The sequence below is a fragment of the Phalangium opilio genome, unplaced genomic scaffold (assembly GCF_054372755.1).
Source record: "Phalangium opilio isolate 3A_F unplaced genomic scaffold, DU_Popi_V2 ptg000017l_1, whole genome shotgun sequence".
NCBI classification, from domain to species: domain Eukaryota; kingdom Metazoa; phylum Arthropoda; class Arachnida; order Opiliones; family Phalangiidae; genus Phalangium; species Phalangium opilio.
Genome location: NW_028324151.1, coordinates 3,578,705 through 3,599,656, shown reverse-complemented (window position 1 = coordinate 3,599,656; position 20,952 = coordinate 3,578,705). Strand labels below are relative to the sequence as shown.

The 20,952-nt window shown below is 35.4% G+C and overlaps 1 protein-coding gene across 3 annotated transcripts in view; it reads left to right on the top strand.

Annotated features, from left to right (window-relative positions):
• Hr4 (nuclear hormone receptor 4) overlaps positions 1 to 20,952 on the top strand; it is a 56,060-nt gene that overhangs the window by 20,904 nt on the left and 14,204 nt on the right. Inside the window, exon 1 of one of the 3 annotated variants that reach the window (XM_089866383.1) lies at positions 13,348 to 14,342. The exons of the other annotated variants lie outside the window; for them this stretch is intronic. The gene's annotated coding sequence lies outside the window, so the exon portion shown is untranslated. Of the gene's footprint in view, positions 1 to 13,347; positions 14,343 to 20,952 lie in introns of those variants that run through there. 3 annotated transcript variants of the gene reach the window in all.

Genomic DNA, 20,952 nt, shown 5'->3' with positions numbered 1-20,952 from the left:
GGCCTAGAAACCACAAACCTGAAATTAAATACGTGTGTTTGTGGATGTTTTTTCTTTATAACAAAAGACTCGTCAGAAAATCAAGGAAATATCTGTGTTGACAATGAAAGCCGTTTGAAATTAAATAACAACAACAACAAAATAAAAAAACAGCCTAGTGGACAATTTAATTTGAAAAAATTCCTCTGATTTACTCAAGCGTAGGAAATTATTTAAAGAGAGAATGAAATGGAATTTAATTTAATTTTTGTTAGGCCTAATTTCAGTTTGTAAGAAAGAAAACATGTAAATTTCTATCTTAAGCCTAACTCTCCTCTCGACCAGTCTGGGAAATAGCACACTTCCTCTGGTCCAAAAACCAGTTTATTTATTGCTTGGACTAGTTTTTTAATTCAAGAAGTGGGGTTACTGGTCCTCGGGACCAGTTTATTAATTGCAAATTTATAGGAGAACAAAGGCTAGGACCAGTCCGGAGAGCAGTTCATTATTTTAGACACTAGGGGGTCACTGGTCCAAAGGACTAGTTTAAAAAATATCCTTATTTCCCAGACTGCTTTCGACATGAACCCCCATTTGCACGTTTCGATTTTAACTACTACTACTACTACTTCATCTTCTTCCAATAACAAAAGCTCCCCCCCCCCCAAAAGAAAAACACCTGTCTAAAAATAATTTCCTGGAAGAAACTTTTAAAAACTTAATTTAAATTGAGAGTGAAACAATTGCCGACTCCGACTCCGAGACGTCGTCTGCCTGAAATAAATATATATATTTACATAGCCAAGGCTTAAGTTTTCAATTTCAAACATTCAACAACAGTGTCACCGTTACATTGTCGTATTCTGGGATGGTAGAGAGAGAGAGATAGAGAGAGTGGGTAGGGAAAAGAATGAGCGGCAACGGCGGCTGGGGTTTTTGGAAACCAAAATATACCCCTGGCTTCGTTTTATCCGCTGCATGGTTTTCTTTTTTTCATGGGAAAGGACGCGAGGCTTAAATGGGTCAGTAGTTACGACACACTCGTGGCGCGAGGGAAGGCAGAAACATCAAAAGAAGGGAGGGGGGAGAGAGATAGGGGGGAAGGGAGTTGGAAGCCCGTGATGGGGCTGTACATGCAAAATTAGTGGAAAGCTTTTTTACGTGATCCTCCCTTGGATAAAGTTTGATTTCCCTCCCGCTTGTGTGTGTGTGTGTGTACGGAAGTGGGTCACGAGGTGACTGAACCTCAGCCATGATAACGGTGCATTTTTTGCTATTAGGGAGAGAGCCAGCCATCAGAGAGAGAGAGAGAGAGAGAGAGAGAGAGAGAGAGAGAGAGAGAGAAAGAGAGAAAATCGAGAAATTCAAAGCCAAAATGAGAGGAAGGTCCCGTCCCGTCCCGTTAGAGGATAGCTTTGTTTTTAAAGGGATAGTGTATGAATGTATGGCTGGCTTAGAATATGGCAAAGTATTTTAGATTGATTTATCAGTTGTTTTGTTTCAAGTTGTTTAGGAGGGTTGTTTATTTGTTTTAAAATAATGGTAAACAATGTAAATGTAAACGTAAAGTTGTTTTTTATAAATTTGAAAGGATATATCAAAATTTGTCCCGGTGTTGAGTTATTGGCTTGGATAAGAAAGTTGAATAATAATATAGGGTTTTGTATGGACGAGTTTTTTTGAGTCAAAAATGTAACTTATATGACATTTTGCACTTTACAAGCTATGAACATGGGATTGTTTTACGGATGACCCCTGAAATTTAAGTATGAAAATGAAAGATAATGCTTATTTTATTAAGGGGTCGTCCTAACTTGACTAGGAAAGAAGTTACATTTTCGACTCAAAAATCGTGCATTTCAGTCCTCTCGACCACACTGTATAATTGAGTTGCGATAATTAATGAATTTGTATTGTACGTATCCCTTTAATATAAGACTTGTTCCCATCATATCATATCATATCACACTTGATCTAATTTCTGTAATTTTCGTTTAGAGGTTTTGAGGGGAAAATTAAACAAATATGAAAGACAAATAAAGGTTATCTCGTCTCGTCGAGTGCGCGCGGCTATGTATCACGTGTTATTCATCACGTGCTTCCAATTTTTAATCTCGTATTTACCGGAGCGTTCATCTCTACTCTCTAGCATTATTGTGTTGTAATTAAAATTCTTTATCTTTATCTTTTCTGGTTTCTGGGATCTTCTCGAAATTTCATTTCCTCCTTTTGTTGTTGACGAAATTGCGTAGAAACAGAATTTCACTTTCTTCTAAGAATTATTTATATCGCTTCGTTGGGTGATAAAATTAGGCCAAAACTTGGTGACAAAATTTTAATTTTAATTTGAATCGGGTTGATTTGCTTCTTGGAAAATTAATTTGCAATCATGAATCGTGATTATTTGTCCCAGTTTTAGCGCGATGACGTCTATATTAGTTTGTATTCACCGTTGACCTCAGTTTTATTATCTTTTGCATAGTCTTTGAGGCGCTTAGACTTTTATTATAATCTTTTCTTTTCATCTATCCTCTTGGATTTAATCTCTGAATCATCATTTAAATTAGACCTACCTAAAAAACCCCACCAATTTTTTGTGGTAACAGTGCATTATTTAAAACAGGAAATCAAACCCCTCAATTTGTGTGTCTACACACACATCCGTTTATTAGTTAAGAACCGTTAAAATCATTTGACCTTCTTCCAAATTCAAGGACGAACAATTTCTCATACGAAAGAAGTTTCTTTTCGCGGATGTTCTAGAGTAAGAGAGAGAGGGAGATAGAGATAGAGAGGTGTTTCGCAAATCGGGGCGTGATCAAAATTTCAACGCTCCTTCGTAATAGTTACGTTATAGGTAGGGGAATTTATAAATATAGAAAAAATGAACCATTTTAGGTAGGGGTGAATACGCTGTTAGCCAGAAATACAAGGCGCTTTGCCTCGGCCGTGAATGTAAAATGTTGGATGCTCCAGTTTGATCTTGCTGGAATCCCGTATACTGTAATGAGGAGTTTAATCCACACTTAGATTGCAACATTGGCAAATGCAAATGGTTAAATTTATTTTGCCTTTTTATGGAGATTTAGAGATATACAGGGTGTTTCTGATGAGTCTGTAGGGAAAAATTAAGGGGGATGTTCTTTGGGAAATGTATTTTGACCCTAGAAAATGTATAACTTATCTATATCCATTTTGTTTACCACAAGGGACACTGTTTCAAATAGAGTTAAGATTGGTCAAAGTATTTTACTGGGATGACCCCTTAAATTTAATTAAGAAACTGATTGAGACAATGATTATATATAATTTAATTAATTAAGGGGTCATCCCTAAAACTCCGTATAAACAACTCGTGATTGCAAGGAAACACTAAACAAATCAATTATAATCAAATAAAGTCATGAAATCCTGGAAAATTCTTAGAATTAAAATTGATGGAATCCCCCTAAATGAATATAAGTTTTCTACGTATTGAATTTTCCGGTTGAATCACGTGTTAAACTGTTGCACGCTTTCCCTCTCGTATCTTAAATGAATCCAGGGTTCTCCCTCCCGCTCAGATCTATTCTGTCTCCGCACCCTAAATTTTTTTTCGGGGCCCCAATCATCAAGAACTCCAGACCAGACCTTCCCGCCACCAACCATCGCGGTATTTTAATCGTATATACGCAATCAGAGCCCTAGAACTACTAAACTACTCTGAAATGTAGGCCTAAGTCTCAAGCAAAAAAAGTATATGGAATAGTTAGATAGCGCAACTTCGCAAGGGCCTGAACGCACCCATTCGTATTACGAAGCCAGCCAGCTAGATAGCCAGCCCAGGGTGCACACGTTGCGTAGACGCGTGAGTAGCTGGTATTGTAGGTCAGAGATTAAGGTCATAGGATTGGGAGGGAGTACCTATAGGCTTGGTCCTCGTTTTTATATAGTTTTGTGCCCCCAAATCTTTTTTATCTTGGGGTATTTTTAGAGGTCGAGGATTTTCTTATATTGTAGATGATTATTTTTATGATGGGAAATTTGGTTTTTCCAGGATTAAATTTGTTTTTTATCTTTGGGATGGGGTCATACGTATCCGTGTTATTAATCATGCTTTGTTAATTTTTTATTATTTTATTTAAAGTTATTTTGGGTAACTTTATACATTTCAAAATTCTACCTTTAATAATTTTATTCCTTTGGTGGTTTTATAATTTTTATTTATTTATTTATTTATTTTTTGGGAGATGTTTAATTAATTAAATTTTATATTTTTTCTAATTTTAAGCACTGAGGGAAAGCCAACATTTGCGTCTTTTAGTTAACATGGGTTTTCCATAGAACGCCTGTAGAAGTGTTTAACCCGCAATACATCTGTGTGTAAGGGGACGCCAACATCCAGGAGATTTTTATTTCCCATTTTATTTAGAAAATATTTAATTTCCGAAATATTATAAAATAATAAATAGGAATATTTGTGTGACTCGTAACCTAGTCCTTATGCTTAATTTAATATCATTTGTAGGCCTAATTTCTAATTTATTTGATAATTGATATAACCAGAAGGGAATAAGAGAGAAGGGACACACTTTATATCTCCATAATGCTTTACACTCGTAACAACAGTCTTACTAACCTCAAATCAACTACCCTTCACTGATTGGCTATCAAACTTCTGTCTTAGCTGTGACGTCAGATAAGAAGGGGACATCTCGGTTGACGCATAAAAAGTAGTTTTGTTTACAACTTTACATTGAAGGAGATAAAAATGGCCGAATTTCATGTTGATAAACGAAATCAAGCTGTGCAATTAATTTAGATGCACGGGAATTGAGAACATACCAAAATCAGATAATTTGAAGGTAATAAATAGATGAAAACTAATTATTCTGAATTAATATTAAAAAATAAAAATTAGTTTCAATATAATACATACTTGAGATTATAATTACACAAGAACGAAACATCGACAGCCCTAAGCCTTTGGAGAATGAAAAACTAGCAGACAAATAGGCCGCCTGATACCGCGGACTCGGAGAACTTAAAGAACTATATTTGCAGTAAATTGGTTAAAAGCTGTGTACTTGCGCAAAGTTTCCGCGGTTTTCCTGAGGTTGGTCGGACTCTCGTTACCATAGCAGGCTCTAATGTCTCCCTTCTCTCTTATTCCCTTCTGATATAACTAATGTACAAAGTCAATTTCAAATTTTTCCATAATACAATCCATTTTCATAGATATTTTCAGTTCAGTAAACTTCAGTTTAGTTGAGAATATCTCTGTTGAATTTCCGCCTTGTTATTAAGGGTGTAATTTCGAAATGAAAGTGTTCCCATTGTTTTGTACAGTTAAATTTAGTTCTCAGATCACGTAATACTCGCGTATTATGTTTGTACTATAACAAATAATAGGTTTGGTTAGTTGGTGGTTCAACCCAAGCCAAGAGAAAAGCAAGAAAAAAAACAACCACACGGTTAGGGTCTACCCATTCTTAACTTTGAAGAAACAACGTAATTATTCAATCATTAAACGGTTTACCATTAACCCACACGTAGACTTTACCCTCGATAAAGAAAAATAAAGGCAAACTTGAAAGAGAAAAAGAAGGGTTTTTTTTGTTATTTAGAAAGAGAGAGAAAAAAAATTGTATAAAGTCATCTAGACTAATGAGCTCTCTTTGCGGCAGTGATCCAGGAAGTAAACGTCCAGTAACCTCAAATATTTTTTTCTCTTGTTCTTTATTATTATTATGGCTGTTAAGGTTCTTTAACACCCCCTCCCCCAAGTGGAAAATTCTCCTAAACAAATTGTACTTTTTTACAAAAACGATACGGTTCCAGTTAGCCCCCATTAAAGTGAGAGTGAATTTTATAAGAGTCCCTGACGTCATACGTCTCAATTGCTATTGTACAGTCGAAATTAATAGCTTTTGTTCTTCAAGAAAGTAACTTATTGATGATGTAGCAGAACGTAATTTAATTTTAAATTTAAATTCTAGAACCCTAAGTTTATTTATTATAAAATCTTTATTAATTCTAAACAAAAACAAATGTTTTAAGTCTAAGTACTTTCTTGGAGAATTGGGCTTATGGGAATCGTTTAGGATTAGGCTTAAGAGAAATCGTCCAGGATAAGATTATGCTTAGGGAAACGTTTAGGATTAGACTTAGGCTTAGAGATGAATCGTTTAGGATTAGGCTTAGAGAGGAATCGTTTAGGATTAGGCTTAGAGAGGAATCGTTTAGGATTAGGCTTAGAGAGGAATCGTTTAGGATTAGGCTTAGAGAGACCTCGTTCAGGATTAGGCTTAGAGAGACCTCGTTCAGGATTAGGCTTAGAGAGAGACGTCGTTTAGGATTAGGCTTAGAGAGAGACGTCGTTTAGGATTAGGCTTAGAGAGAGACGTCGTTTAGGATTAGGCTTAGAGAGAGACGTCGTTTAGGATTAGGCTTAGAGAGAGACGTCGTTTAGGATTAGGCTTAGAGAGAGACGTCGTTTAGGATTGGGCTTAGAGAGAGACGTCGTTTAGGATTAGGCTTAGAGAGAGACGTCGTTTAGGATTAGGCTTAGAGAGAGACGTCGTTTAGGATTAGGCTTAATGTATTCCGGCTTTCCTTCAAAATTAGGGACGAACAGTTTTGAATTAGGAATAAATAAAAATTCAAGATGTGATTAATCATCTCTTATCATTGAGAAATGCCAGTAAATTCCATTCCAAAAATTAATATAAACAAATCGCAAAATAAAATCTCTGGTAGACCGTAAGATGAATATCATTGCGTATTCACTCTCCCTTGGGAAGAAAGTTTAGAAAGCAAAAGAGCCGAAACGAAGAGAGCGAGACGAAACACAAAGTGTAAAGAAAATATGATTAAATAGCGCGTGACCATTTAGAAAAGAAGAAAAAAATATTTATAAAGGAATTCGAACCACCATAATGGCGACCGTGAATCAAAAAAAAAAAAGAAAAAGTGTTCCGATTTTTTATTATTACCCCCCCCCCCCCTTCGTATTTGAATTCAAATTCAAGTGAAAACGAAGGGAGTTCATTGAACTACTACTCTAGTACGGTGGTACACATTGAAAACGGTCCGATATCACCACCACTGACCGACTAGAACGTCACGTGTAACTGGTAAACCCTCCTCATTCAAGTTTTTTATTATTTTTTTTTCTCTCTCTAATCCAGATGGAGTCCCACTTTTTTAAACGCGTCTCAAGCCCAGTGTTCCGCTTCACTGAAGGCTATCAGTAAACTTTAGAAGCTACTCGTTATACGAGTTTTAATAAATAGCATGAAAACAGAAATCCATAATTTGAATCTAATTATAAATTTGTTTTAACGCCAATAATATTTCTTGTGAAATTAAATTTACCTAGACTTCTACACTCTCTACACGCGGATCATTCCTGGTGGGACGGATTAACTTAAAAACTAACAACCCACTTATCCCGTAATAAAAAGTTATATAAAGTCTGTATACACATTTCCCGTTACGCGTTTTGCATATTAAGTAGCTTTACTCATTCGCTTTAATCAGTTTAATATACCTATTTTTATTTTCAACGTGTATTAACGTTTCAAGGAAGGATGTGTAACAAGAATAGATATAGTATGAATGAATAGAATAACTAAAATATTTATAAAAACTTGTACTATCCTATCCTTTAGGGCTATTTTTTTATTATTATTATTTAATCGTTGGTCCTAAAGGGTTGGGGTTATTATCTTCATTATTATTATGTGGTCATAATAATTCATAATATGCCCACTTTTTTTAACTTCGTCTGATTAATATTCTATAAACGAAATACTTTGTATGTTTTTAATATTCTGGCATAAATCTGGTTGGTTGTTTTATTATGTCTGATTATACAGGGTGTTTGTGAAAAGTCCATCAATAATGAAAGGGCGTATTTATTGGGCCATTTTGAGTCGAAAATGTTCTATGACATTTTGCCGTCCGAGCCACCGTTTTCGAGTTATGATTTGAATATTTTAGGGATGACCCCTTCATTAAATTAGCGCTGTCTTTCAATTTCTTAATTAAATTTAAGGGGTCATCCGTAAATTACTCCAATCATAACTTGAAAACAGTGGCCCGAACGGAAAAATGTCATAGAACATTTTCGACTCAAAATGGCCCAATAAATACGCCCTTTCATTATTGATGGACCTTTCACAAACACCCTGTATACCGTTTAAAACGTGCTTAGTTAATTAAGTTTGCTTATCTTTAATATTCTTTTATTAAATGGGGAATTAAATATAATATTATTCCAACACGGAATATTGTTGACTAAAACGTTCCATACATTTTAACACGAATTTTATACGAAAAAAATTATATTATTTTAATTGAAAAAATTGCCGTCAAATTTCAAAAATTCCTTTCAACTTCTTCTGATAAACAATATAGAAATAAATAAACCAAAGGTGTATGTTTATTTTAAAATTTGTTATACGTTTTATAGAGTAGTGGCACTCCATGTTAACTACCCTTTGAGTATAATACAGTCAAAGGCAGGGTAGTGCCATTACTCTGTATATTTTCTTTTAAAAAGAGATAAACCCAAGGTTTTATTTTGAAATTTCAAAACAATTTTAGCGCATGCGCGAGACGAGATAATAATACTTCGAAAAAATACAGTTAAAGTAAAATAATCAAAAATAATTTAATCGTAAATCAAATCAATAATATTCGAATTTAAATACTACAAAAAGTGAAAATAAATAAAAAAAAAGGAAATTAAAATTAAAATTCACTGACACGTTAGGCTTAGCAAGATATCAAAGTGTCATTAGCGAATATTAACTTCTAGATATAGACATCTTAAGAGACGTGTAATCTCAAATGAGACGGCGCGTCGGGGGGAAGGCAACGATACCGGAAGAGACTATCGTAGCAAAAATGTTTTTGTTTACTATGGGGAAAAAGGGGGCAAAAAATATATCTATTTATACAATTTGTTTTTCTCTCCCATTTTTTCTTGTTTTATCCCCCCTTTTCGGTACTATAGACACGATACGATGTGAGTTAGTAAACAGGGAAACGTTTTTTTTGACAAATGAAAGGGAAAATAAAGATATAGGAGAGTTGCAAGGCTGGATGGCTGGCGGCTTACTTACTTTGGTCACGTAAAAATGCAGCCAGACATGGAATGGTGGAATGGGAGGCGGGATATATAATATACACCCAATGTACTCTCTCTGTTTACACTAATAGAGAAGGGATAATTTGGACTTGTAGTGGCTTATACGTGGTGTCAAGTAATATGAGGTTTTTAGGAATAAATTATTGCCCCGTCTTAGACTCCTTGAAGTGTGTGTGTATGTGTGAGTGGAGGATGGTGAAATTAAATAGAGGGTGAAAGTGAATTTAAGGTTTTGTAATTATGGAAAATGCACAGGGTGTTGCAGAAAGGTAACCACGTGGTTATTAGAACCAAAGTACATTAGGTTCTATTTTTTAGGCAATTTTTAGTTGAAAATGATAACTTTTATGACATTTTGCCACAAAGGACACCGTTTTAATTAAATCAGAAATCATAGCCTTTCAATTTATTAATTAAATTGAAGGGGGTCATCTATAAAACACTCAAATCAAAACATTTTTAATTTATGGCACTTAGGGTTGGTCAAGTGTCAAGGAACTTTTTCAACGTAACGTTTACTTTCACTTTGAAAATCATTTAAAATTACTATTACATAATATGGCTTGTAACATTACACCAAATGATTTTACTTAAGCGTAATTATTAGATTAATTTTTTGCCCCTAATATTTCTTCTTGACTTTCTTAATTACATAACAGGCGTGAAAAGAATTTTTGTCGAAGCCGTCAAAATTCTAGACTTAATTTGGGTCGAGTTGTATAATCGCACTTAGCAGCATCCAAACTATTTAATCGTTGTTTTGTTCGTTTTAAATGGATTAATAGAGCGGTAAGGCATGTACAGTCTTTATGTTACGTGTACGTATGTATCTGTTTGGTAACTGTAACAGTAATTAACGCGTAGTTCACGAACACAACATAGACTCGAGTTGCAGTCGCGAGACTTCTAATTGCTACAATAGTCTACATTTTTTTTTCGGCATTTTTCGCCACTTTTGAAGTCTGGTTTTTAATTTCTTTTGCAAGACACAAGTGTGTGAGAGAGAAAAAATGGGTTAAATGCTTTAATTTAGTAATTTCCGAGAATTTTTTTAAGATATTTGGATAATTTTAATTAGTTAAGAGTAATTTTTTGTAACCAAATTTCAATTTATCCCCTGATTGTCGGCTACTTTCCGAATTTTGCTGTATTGCGGGTTAAACATTTCTACAGGCGTTCTATGGGAAATCCATGTTATTTGTGCCCCTGCTGGCAGGCTTCCCCTAAATACAAAAAAATATATTTTAAAATCTTTTAAAAAAAATCATTCACGCCTAATTTAAAATGAAAACAAGTATCTATAATAAATTATCATTAGAATACACTATATAAAATTTGCAGAATTGTTGCAAATACGCTTACAAAAGGGACTTAACGATGTGTTTTGGGTAAACATTGCTAAGCCTTTTCTCTAAGGAGTTCGAAGTCCTACAGACCAATTAGAATTTGAGAGACTACTTTTGAGTAGGCGGGTAAATAGAAAAAGACTCAAAAAGTGGCGTATTTTGAGTTGGGTCGAAAGCAAGCGACACCACGTGGTTCGGCGCGGCGAGAATCTCTCCGGATCTTATTCCTTTTTTCCGGAAGCGGGCGATTCCCTTTTCTGGATTCGAGCCAAGTAGGGCAGTGCGATGCTCCCACGTCGCGCGAGCTGTTTAAGCGCGCCTTTTTCCCGCTAAAACTGCTTCTTTCCCCCCAACTTCCCTCGACTGTTATGGAAGCTACGTTACGATTTAAGGGGGAACGACCTCGCTCCATGCGTTTATTTCCAATCCCTTCTCATAGATATCTGAAATATACACCGCGAGGTTTCAATTGCGAGTAGACAGCTGGATTACAGCTGATAACCTTCGCTTTAACGTTACGTCACTCTTGATTGATTAGTAACGTCCTACTCAGGCTTACGTTCATCCACTCGTTTTTGGCAGTAGGCCGTATATACGAAATAGAAACATTTTAGAAAACTTGATGCGAAATATTTGAAAAAAATTAAAATAATAGACTCAAATTTCAAAATAGACTGGTGTTTGACCATGCACCTTGTTGTCTTAAGACGTGCGTAATATTGATAGAGACACTGCAGTACAGGAAGTTGCCCCTCCCACCTAACGTCATACCCCCTCTCGCCCAATCAGCTTTACTCCCCCACCAGCCTTCCACTTAATAAAATACTCCACCATGTAGATGTAAACGGTGGAGCCTTCTTCAAGTCCAGCCCCTTTTGCTGTTTCCATTTATAGGTATGTTGACAACAAAGATATTTGAGTATGGCTTCAAACAAATGCAAGGACCAAATTTGGTGCAGCAGGACAGGTAACGTTCAAGCCCCTATCAAACGTCTTTGTTGTCCACATACGACCATCCGGATGATTATTCTTAACCCTACTTCAAGCAGACGACACTGAGAATCCCGCCCCCCTCCAATTGATAAGGAAGAGTAATTTATTTCCCATATATCACCTTAGTGATATAGTATTCTCTATTAACAAGTTGCCGCCAACGTTAGGGATACACAGTTCACCTCTACATAAATTACTCTATTTAAGATTTCCTAAACAGTTAATATCATTCTGATATCTATAATTCTCCTTCCGTCCCGCCCTCTTCTTCTTCTCTCTCTCGGACAGTCGTCTACGTTACAAGACTACAACAATGATTCTCCACTGTTTCAAATTTTCCCTTTTCCACCTCTCACGCACCCTGTTAATCCCCTTTTCTTGACGCTACCCCCTCCCTTCCCCATCGTCTCCCCTTTCTTACAACGTAATCGCGTTTAATCCCGCGTTTATCTTAATAACGTCACGGGAACTTGAAGCCTAAAGATTGTATCTGTCGGTGTTATGTTCCTAGAGTAAAATGACTGACTTCCCACGCCTCTCCTTTAATTATGCACGACTTTGTAGACACTAGAAACAAAGTTAGAACCGAAAATTCCTTATCGAAAGGTTAGGCCTGCTAAATTTCACGCTATAAATTAATTTATTTATATTTTAGAATTTTATTTTTAGTTTCTTTATAATTTTCTGAAAAGTTAAGCGGGATATGCTGTGTAAATATTTTGATTTGAAAATATTTGACGTTTCTCCCTACCAACTTTGGTTAATGAAACAAAACTCGAGAGCAAGTCTTGGACAAATAATATTTCACAGGGACTTGTGGGTTTTAAATTCCACTGGATCTTACACGCATTGAAATAACTATAAATGTCCCTATGAAATGTTATATTTGTCTATGTTAAAAATAACGGTACCGCCTGTAGAAATGTTTTAACCTCAACACACCAAAGTACAAAGTATAGTCGCTGCAATGTTAAATCTTAAGTGTGAACACAGCCGCTTAAAATGTACAATTACAAGCAATAGAAATGTTCTTACACAATTCTTAAGGTTTGTAACGGGAGAGCCCACTCACAGGGGACTTTTTTATGTTATATAACAAAAGGAAATATTTTGCTCAGGAAAAATTTACTTGACTTGAAAGATTCTGTTTTTAGATTTTCTGGCCTTTGTTTGAGTATTACGCAATTGTAAAATTTGGCTAACTCTCACTAAAAACAAACTATAATTAGATGTCTGAGAATCTCAAGTTTGAACTGAACCTAAATAAAAATAAAACCTTTTAAGTTAGAGAAACATGGAAAAGAAAATTTAAATTATTATTTATTATCTGTAAATTCTCATTTAAAGAAATGTTCCTCTATAATAAACAAAACAAACACCGCAATATTAGTTTAATATTTAATTTCATCTGGAAATATTAGGTATTAAGGTTCGTAGACTTTGAATTAAGGATTCTTTTGAGTTAAGTATCAAGCTTTGGCTTCTTCTTAACGATCAGGAGATGGTTTAAAGAAAAAAGACCGCTCCTGGGGGCAATACCCCTTGTATAAAAATTCCTCCGGGGTAGCGGAATACCTCTATACTTTTTATTTTTTTATTTCTTTTTTTAATAGCTGGTACTTTCTCTCACGCGAGCCTATCTTCTCCAAGCACTAGCGTTTTTATCCTTTATGGAAAGTCCCTTAACGCGCGAGCTCGGTTGGTCGACCTTCTCCAAGCGCGCGCAAACGCACGCCGGCTTCTATCCGTACCATATACTTTCCCGCCTTTTTCAAAAATAGGAAGCGCGGGAAATCCTCGAGAGTGACGACTCTGACGAGAGTTGGAGGTTTTTTATTTTTCCTGGTTACCCCTATGAAGGTAGGCTTCTTAGCGCTGCCAGCTAAAGACGGGCGGGAAAAAAAGGCGGGCGAATTTTTCGCTCAGCACGGGCGCTCTCTCGGTTCGAACTTGGCGACGATGGATTTGAAGGAAAAGAGAGAGAGAGACGGGTAGTGAGAGCTGGCGATTGTAGCGCCACTGCCGCCCTAGCGTCCGAATAAGGAAACTCGAGGTCAACGACCGACTGGGTTTATGTTTCGGCGTTTTCCAAACTCAGGACGCTCTGAAAAGCAACCAACGAAGGTTGGGTCCCTAAAATCATCTAAATAGTAACGTTTTCTGACGGTTTTTTCCTTCTCTATTAAGCTTACTAGGCAAAGTCTCGTAAGAAAACCGAAAAAACCGGTTTTCTTAGCTCGCGAAGGCGGTGGAAACGGTTCTATTCGATTATTAGCGGTATATAAATAGTGTCCCGTTAGAAAAACCGGTTTAAGATTCACCGAATTATAATCGGCGGCCGTCTGGAAAGATAAAAGTTGAAATTACCCGAGTTTTATAGCATCCCCCCTGTAAAGGTGCCACCGTGATATAATAATATTAAAAAAAAAAAAAGATTTCTTCGAAGAAAATTTTCGGGGTTTGTAGAGTACCGAAATCTGGCCCCCCTGCTGGCCCGTTAAGCTTCCGGCGTTCAAGAATGTAGGACTTATAACACCCAGTTTTCACTTTCAAGCCTTGCGCGTCCGAAATAACGCGAATGACCTCTCTCTACTACTTCCTCAGATCTTTCTATCTATAAGACCGGTGCTTGGGCCTTTTCTAACCCTAACAACATCTACATCTATGGATTAAATTAGATCTACTACTAGTGTTAAATAATAAGATTAAAAATTGAAACATCTTTGTGCGGATTTGAAAGAAAAGAAAAAGAAAAAATAATCAAAGTATGAACAACCAACTACTACTTCCTTTTGATGGACAGTTGGAGCAGCTTCAGGGGTAGCCGGATGGGCCTCTACTTAGTCAAGTGTGACGTCATCGGCTGGATAGGATCAGTTATCCATAGTGTAAATATGTTCTCTCTATTTTCATATTTCTTCGTGTGTATCATATGATGACCACGAGTTCATGTAAAATTATTAAAAATAGGCTTAGGAATGGTTGAAATTGTAGTGGAAGAAGAAAAATCTTTTTTGGGATGCCATTTTTAATGTAGAGGTACACCGGGTAAAGGTACGTTTAACCTCGAACTTTAAGACTTAAAGGTCAAATTTTAGCCTTGGATTAAAATTCAATAATTTTGTGTACAAGTTTTCAAGTAATTGAGGTGAAGAAGATAAATTTTAATTAAAATTAGCGACTGGTACTTAAAAAAAGGCTTAGCGACTTCGTACATGATAAGAATTATACCTAACATCTGTAGGAAATTAGGCTTAGGATGAATCATAGTCCAAAAGTCCTCATCTTTAGTCAGTGAAAGGTGTTTGACCTTGGTTAGATCTAACGCCTTACAGTTCTACAACCTTCGTAATGTCATAAATAATTAAATGTTAATTTAAAATTTCGCGATATATTCTTCTAACGTACGAATTTTAATTCAAGAGATATTAAATTTAATCTTTTAAAGTATGGCCAATGTCTCGCCTCCTCTAGAAGACATTTTTCCTCGCGGTTTGAATTTTGTATACAAAACTACAGCAGCGCCCTCGCTCCTTTCTGACCTGAACTAGCGGGGTCGCTTCTATAGAAGCACCTTTTTATATATAGACACAATGCGTACTTATAATCTTGTATATGCTGGCGGTTCGATAACTATTTTTACAGCTTCTCTTTAAGTCTATGCCTACGCCGAGCAAGGGCCAACCCTTTAGAGCCCAAAGTAGAGTTACGATGCAGATGTCACGTGACAAAACCCGACCCCCCCCCACACCGTACATATAAAGTACTATGGAAATCGTGAATAAGTTAGATTGTAACATGAATATTCAAATATATTATTGCGTGTGGATAAAACGTTAGGTTGCAATCTTCAAAAATGGTAATTTTTCCATTGGAAAAAGTTGCCATAATTGTCCACAAAAGTCAGGGAAATTCTGGAAAAATCATGGAAAAAATGGAGGATTTTAAACTGTAATAATTGCTCAAATTCTCGAAGTTTATTTTAAGTTATTTGTGAAATAATTGCGACGAATATTGAACTATTATCTTTGACTTACGTCGTTAGCTTGCTTGTTGCATTATGTTTTTTTGTGATAATAATTATCAGTTTAGTTTTACAGCATTTCCTATTTGGTTTTTATCCCCGCCCGCCCTTAACCGTCCTAGCTGGCGTTATCGCTATCTCTCTAGTTTAGTTTATATACTATTTAGTACTTGGGGATTTTTAGTTAGTTAGGTTAAGGTAAAGGTTAGGGCATTGAACTCGTTTTCTTCACGATTACGTGCATCATGGCAGTTTTAACGTTTTTAAGGGGTTTTTGGCGCTCTACGCGAAGATAACATATGGTGTCATCACATTTTTAGGAGGTCTGTGTTAAAGGGATTGTGAAATAACGAATTTTAATTTAGATTAAATGCGACGATTTGTGTCGTAATTGTTCTTAGAAACGGCCGGGTTTGGGTTGAGTTGAGGAAGACAACTTCCAGGGGTTAATGAACCCTATGTATTTCCTATGAGCGCCTGTAAAAATGTTTTGCCTGCCGAACTTCATTGCATTACTATAAATGATTTGATGGTATTTTAAATATTAGAAATTATTTATTGGTATTTCATAAATTATTTTATGGTATTTTAAATCGAAATTATTTTATGGTATTTTAAATATTCGAAATTATTATATGGTATTTTAAATATTCGAAATTATTTTATGGTATTTTAAATATTCGAAATTATTTTACTGTATTTTAAATATTAGAAATTATTTTACTGTATTTTAAATATTAGAAATTATTTTATGGTATTTTTAATATTAGAAATTATTTATTGGTATTTTTAATATTAGAAATTATTTATTGGTATTTTTAATATTAGAAATTATTTATTGGTATTTTTAATATTAGAAATTATTTATTGGTATTTTAAATATTAAAAATTATTTATTGGTATTTTAAATATTAGAAATTATTTATTGGTATTTTTAATACTTAAAATTATTTTATTTAATTTAAATATTATGTGCTATTGCTGTTCTTCCTCATATATTTATGGTTCAGTTCAGTTCAATTCGATGCTTTGGGTCCCTTGTAGTAAGGTCAATATCCCATAGTACCTAAATAAAAACAAGAGCAAACCAACTAGGAGTAACAAACCCTTAACCACTAAAATGCTTACGGTTTAGCCTAGACAACACGAAAGAAATATTAATCTCTGCACTTCTTATTAATTCACTCCTGATAATGAACAAAAATGTAAGGTTACGCTTGCCAGATGTTCCATTCCAAGTTCTACAAAGATACATCCGCTATCTCTATTTAAAAAAAAGAAAAATGGACCATAACCAGCCAGACACGTTGTACTATTATTATTTTAGACACCCTTGACTCTAGTTCAATTACTTCCACCGTAAAATAAGCCGAGGGAATTTATTTCTATGACGTCATTATTAAATGTTGTCCTAAATATCTCCCAAACAATGCAATGAAAAATCACCCATTTAAAAAAAGAAATGTCAGTCAAATTTGATTTTAAATGACAAGTTTTTTTTTTAATGACGAATGGACCAAGGTCGTATTTAGGTTTAAACACAAGAGAGGGAGGAAAAAAAACCCTTTGAGTCCCAGGCTTACATTAGCAATGGGAAAGATACGAAAAATACTATATAGAAAACAAAGTTGCCAATGAACTTGAATGAGGTCACTGGTATAAAAAATTATACCCGGGAAGCTACACAAAAAACCCCTCTTCTTTCTCTCGACACCAATTTTTTTTTACCTTACCCCACACGTTTTTTTTACATTGGCCCACACCTTAGCCGCTCGCTGTAGGGCACATAAACTAGTTTTATTCATAATATTATACTACCCCTGACTCTCTTTTGCGTTTTTTTTACTGTTCGCATTGTGAGTTAGTTAAGCGGAACGGCGCCCCTCTTAATTTTTTATGTATTCAAATTTTTATTTTTTATTTCTCTCTAGTTACCTATTCTAAATTTATATTTTAAAACTGGGCTAAATAGCTAAGTACGAAGATGATAGTGTACTTGACTTTCTCGAGTCATCAGCTGAGTTGTTGATTTTGGGCCTTTTTTTATATCTGGTAATTAAAGTAATTCGATTTAAATTGGTCTACTGGAATACGTGTTAGGCTTTTTACTGTGTTGTGAGACGCGAGATGTCTAAAGCGCATGCGCCAATAAGTTTTGTCGAAGCGGTAGGTGTGTTTACTTGGTCCATTTTATTGTTCTGAAGTCACAAAAACCTTGCAGCGCAGACGCTAATTTAATTCAGTTGAAATGGAAGGTATATAGTTCCATCGAATCTGGCCCTTGGAGAGTGACCAGTACTAAGACTGGTTTGACCTTTCACCTTCGTACCACGATACGGGCGAGCATATTGAAAGTTCTTTTATTTGGTAATATTTGTATTTACATTATCAATATTGAATTCACATCCCCTAACTCCCCCTTCACAGTTCTAAAACAAGGTATCAACTTCAAGTTCCCCTCCACACCTATAAAGCAGAATATAGTTCTTTTACTTATGATACCACATAGTCACGTGGTCCTATGATAAAGTTTAAATGCTACTAAACAATCTTGTTTAGTTTCTTGGCGTGAGATTTATAATCCGCGTCTTGAAATCGGTCATGCAAAGTAGAAAGTTTTTTCACCTGGACGTGGATGCGATACGTGATTCTTTCTTGTAGCTTCTATTAATGAACCCAATGTCCTTTATATAATCGGGAGAAGGAATACACGATCACGTACCATAAAAGATCCTTGAGAGTTTTTCTTTCTCTTTTCAGTGGGGGTTCAATACGGGGGAGATCTATGCCTTCTTGCATGTTTTCGTTTTCAAAGTTAAGTTAGCTCGCTATAACATTTCGATTTCTATCGAGAAATAGAGTCGTTTCTTTTGTTCAGGAATTTATTCAGTTACCCCATGAATTTGGAGAGGTTTTTTACTTTATTTTGTGATAGATAAAGTGCACTAAAGGGGCTTGAGAAGTTTCCTCACCCTTTTCTTCACTTTAACCGCATGCGCTTCAGTAATTTGTTATTAGACTGGAACTGAATTGAACTAAATACTACAAGCTCTTCAGTCTGTTGTTGATAGCTGTTGAATTGCAATCGCAAAAGAGCTGGCAACACTAGTCTACACATTATTTGTATTAGCATCAAAATTGGTATTCTTTATGAGAGTCATTGTAATGTTGCAGGGATATATTTATGCAATATTCATTGGGAGGTTTGAATAAATTCATTATACGCTATCGTGGGAGTCATATTGTTCACCCAATATTATATATCCCGCACCCATGTTGTTTTAGACGTTATGGTATTTGACCTCTCGTGACCTCTTTATCATTTCCGTATTCGATAAAGTGGAGTATTTTTCTCTCAATCTGAAATGACAGTTCTCATGGAACACAAAAGTATAGTCTGCTTAGTTACGTATCTTAACAGCTTTTTACCCGTTGATATCTTGGGAGCGCGCTGTCGAAACGGCACGTAACGCAATTTTTCCAATGGGTACTTCAATCGTGAAAGGCAAGGTTATGCCATTTCCCCTCTTTTTTTAACGAGTTTATATTATTATTATTATTAGAGAGGTTAAGAAACTGATTAAAATCCTGTAGCACCCTAAACACTAAACTTTAGGCACGTGCTAGTTAAGCCTATTTTGAAAATTGAAATTTATTATAACGCGCGTAATTTTTGGCGCCAAAGTTTTTTAAAACGCGCGTGATTTATGGCGCCAAGAGTTCTTAAAGCGCACGTGTTTTTTCTTAAATTTTTGCGCCAATCTTAACGTTCTTGAGGTTTGTTTTCCCAACCTCGAGAATATCTGGAATACTCCGATGTTTCAAGGTTAGCTGCACGATTTCAATCATTATTATAAGATCCTTGAGAATGATCTTGAAGATTTTTTGAATTAATTTTCGAGAGTCCCTGAAATTGCAGATGAAATGGATTTGGAATTTTTTTTTTTATTTTCAAAATTATTGATACTTTCTAAGCATTCTGAGTTCAGAGAAAAAAGAAATAGTAGAAATTGCTTTGAAATTCAAAAAAAGGAATATTTTACAATTTGAATTTATGTATCATTAATGTGCAAACAAAAGCTGTATTGACACGTATTGAAATTGTTCACAGCCATGTAATCGAGTATTAATTTATTTCAACCCATGTTAAGCCTAATATAACCTAGCGCGCATTTACCAACCGGATGCTAAAATGAAACTTCTGCGATGATGGCGGAAGTTAAAAACCAATCAAATCAAACTCTCAATCAAAATAAAACCCAATACCAACTTCCCCCATGGATGGAATTTTTCCCATTGATATATGACGGATGGACAGCTTTTAATTAATCCAATGGAATCTCCAAATGATGTAGAACAGAAATAGATTAATTTCGTGATGATTTTAATTAAATTAAATTAAGTTTGAGATCGAATATGTAGAATATAGTTTTAACTAAATTAGTGTAATTTGCTCTCAGAGCATCTAATGCAGATTTGAAACTGAATTATCACTGAATCGAACCAGCTTCTCAATTCAATCTGTTTTGCAAATAGCAGCGGTGTGGTTGAATTGCACTGCAAATGACTGGGCAACACTTGCCTCTCCATACCACCTCCACCTTTACGTAGATCATAAGTTTATAAGATATGTTCCTTCCATAAGTTTGTCACTGGTAACTTACAAACTGGAGCTTGTCATGAAGTGAGTGGCATAGGTCACAGATTCGAGGTAAAGCGAGGGAGGCCTGGTGAGGCGCTGTCAAATTTGGGCTTAGTAATGCAGGCTAAATAGGACCTAGATGGAACTTGGTCCTGCAAAATTAATTAACCGAGTGTAGGACTTCAATTCTCGCTTCCGTCGTTCTCTCTAGAACTAGTTATCTCGAGCTGTAAGCGACTCTCTAGCTACCATTACGAAGTATAGGAAGTGTCATACTTATGGAACATATCTTATAAACTTTTGGCTTTACATAAATGCATTTACTGACTCTGAACTTCGTAATAATCCACTTTAAATAAAAGAATGCAAGGCTCAATTAAATCAATAACAATTAAAAAATCGGGTATTCCCCCAAAAAAATTAAATAAATAAATAAAATTTTGAAGAAGAAACCATGAATGATACAAATACCCCCCCCCCCCAAAACGTTTGAATACCTATTACACCAGTAACTCAGTAACATAAAAAATCCTTATTCCGACCAAATAACAATAACCGGTTCCAGGTGAGAGGAGAAGTAGGTTTTCGTAGCTTTGGGTTAATAGTGTGGTGGTGGTGGTGCTTGGTTTTTAGATACGTTGACCTCAACGTCATCGGCGTTTCATTTCTCTCTCGTTCGTTTTTGGAATATCTTCCCTCCCCATTACAGGTATTTTTTTTAACTTACCTGTCCTATAGTGTATATAGTATTTTTAATACCAATAGTGGAAAGTTAATCCCCCCGGACGTATCTTGGGAGATTCAGGGGGAATCCCCTTGTACCGTTATACGG